The sequence below is a fragment of the Eptesicus fuscus genome, chromosome 1 (assembly GCF_027574615.1).
Source record: "Eptesicus fuscus isolate TK198812 chromosome 1, DD_ASM_mEF_20220401, whole genome shotgun sequence".
In the NCBI taxonomy this organism is placed as follows: Eukaryota; Metazoa; Chordata; class Mammalia; order Chiroptera; family Vespertilionidae; genus Eptesicus; species Eptesicus fuscus.
The window spans coordinates 72274714-72276984 of NC_072473.1; the positions used below are offsets into that span (position 1 = coordinate 72274714).

A 2271-nucleotide genomic window follows, 5' to 3' on the forward strand; every position below is an offset into this window, starting at 1 on the left:
GAGGACTACCGCGTGCCCGGGATCTGAGGAGGTCTGAAGGAGCAGAGGATATCCGAATGCGAAGGCCAACACCTAAGCGGGTCCAGCACTACATTGACTACCTCCCTTTCCTGCCCCTGCTCCGGTCCATTTTGGGGAGGGGTCCGGAGGGCCCGGCGGTACGAGCTCACTATTGCAAGGAGAGTAGGCTGGCCTCAGGCCCAGAGAAACAGGAGGCTTCCTGAAATTGGACGTGAAGGTGGGAGCCACCCACCAAGTACCGGAGTGGAAAAGGGGGGCGGCCAGCGACCCGCAGCACAGCCACGCCCTCTATCCATTTTGATTCACAAAATGGTGACCAATGGGGAATGCTGGGGCCTGCGTGCGCGCCCGCTTCCGGTTGCGAAGGATGTGGGCGTGTCCGGGGGGAGAAAGATGGAGGAAGAGAGGTAAGCACCAGGGAGTCCGCCGCCGGGGGCGGGAGTAGCTATCCCTGCGGCTCTCAGGGCTGGGAGTGGACGGGAATCCTTCCCGGGAGTGCGTTCCCCCCGCTCTCTCGCCCTGCTGTGTGTGCTGTGTGTGCTGTGTGTACAGTGCCGCGCTGTTGAGCTGCTGTGTGGGTGTGTACATGTCCTCCTCACCCTGCTGCGTGTGCCTTTCCAACTCGGCCCTGCTGTGCGCGTGTGTGCATTCCCTATAATCTCGCCATGCTGTGTGTGTGTGTGTGTGTGTGTGTGTGTGTGTGTGTGCGCGTGCGCGCATTCCTTACAACTCGACGTGCGGTGTGCGTTAGTGTACTTTCTAAACCATTTTCCCTGCCGTAAGTGTGCATTCCCAACACTCTCATCCTGCAGCTTGTATGTATTCCTTACACTCCCGCCTTTCCATGTGTGTGCATTCCTCACTCTCTCGTCCTTCTATGTGTATTACATACACTTGCATCATATGTGTATGTATTCTCCACACTCTTGTCCTGCCATGTGCGTGTGTGCATTCCCCACACTCTCACCCTGCCGTGAGAAACAGGAATTTCCTATACTCTCTCCTCCTTCTGTGTATGAGTATTAAACTCTCACCAAGCTGTGTGTGTGCACTCCCCACACACTAATCCTGCTGTGTGTTCATTCCTCACATTTCCCCCCATTTGTGTGTGTTTTTGTGCCTTCCCCAGACTCTCACCCTTCTGTGTGTGTGCATTCCCTACACTTTCACCCTGCCATATGTTTATTCCTGCCTTGTGTTTGTGCATTCCCTTCATTATCACCCTGCCATGGTTGTATTTTCCACACTCATCCTGCCATAGTTATGCATTTTCTACTCTTGCCCTGCTGTGTGCATTCCCTTTAGCAGTGATGGCGAACCTATGACACGTGTGTCAGCACTGACACGCGTAGCCATTTCTGATGACACGCGGCCGCTGAGGCGGCTGCATGCCGAGGATGAAACATTTGCTGCTCCTGAGGATGAAACATTTGCGAAATAATGTTTTTTCCTCAAAGTGACACACTACCCGAGTTAGGCTCAGTTTTTTGGCGAAGTTTGACACACCAAGCTCAAAAGGTTGCCCATCACTGCCCTATAGCCACCTTTCCCTGTGTGTGTTCATTTTCTGCACTCTTGTCCTGCCATTTGTGTGCGTGTGTACAGGAAGTTCACAAAAGTAGTACTATGGATTCTTTTTTCCATTCCTCTCCTGTAGGAAAAAGAAGGTCTTTTTCCACAAGAAAATTTCTGACATAACACACCAGAAGGTTAACAAGATATCTCTGTGTCAGTTCTGGATTTTTATTTTTCCTCTTTGCTTGTGCCGTCTCATTTTTCCAAATAGATTATCTGTATCTGTGTAACAAATATTACTATAAGGTTAATAGTGAAAAAATAAAATATTCTAAAGGATATGTCAATGAGCTGATAATTGAATAGTTCTCTCATATCATCACTAATCCATGCCTGTCTCCCAATATATTTTAGTCATACAATATACATTTTAACAAGTTTCTCAGGTGACTCTATTACACTCTAAACTTTGAGAGCCACCACTGAGTTTGTCAGGTTAGGCTAATCCTGTGCTGAGGTAACAACTTCTAAACCTCAATGGGTTAACACAGGAGGTGTATTTCTATCACAATAAATGGCCAACATGTGTTGAGAAGGTCAGGAGTGAGGAGGCCCTGCTTCCCATAGTCTGTCAGGGATACTGGCTGACAGAGGTTTCACAACCGGAACATCGTTGGTCACTGGCAAGGGGAGGGTGTCCTGGCAATCTCACTCACTCTTGTAAAGTAACTTTAG

The 2271-nt window shown here is 49.5% G+C and overlaps 1 long non-coding RNA gene across 1 annotated transcript; it reads left to right on the top strand.

Annotated features, from left to right (window-relative positions):
• The first annotated feature begins 398 nt into the window (after positions 1–398).
• On the top strand, positions 399–1877 carry LOC129150436 (uncharacterized). The gene is made up of 2 exons (XR_008557191.1): positions 399–428; positions 1679–1877. It is a non-coding gene; the product is annotated as an uncharacterized LOC129150436 (long non-coding RNA).
• The last annotated feature ends 394 nt before the right edge of the window (positions 1878–2271 follow it).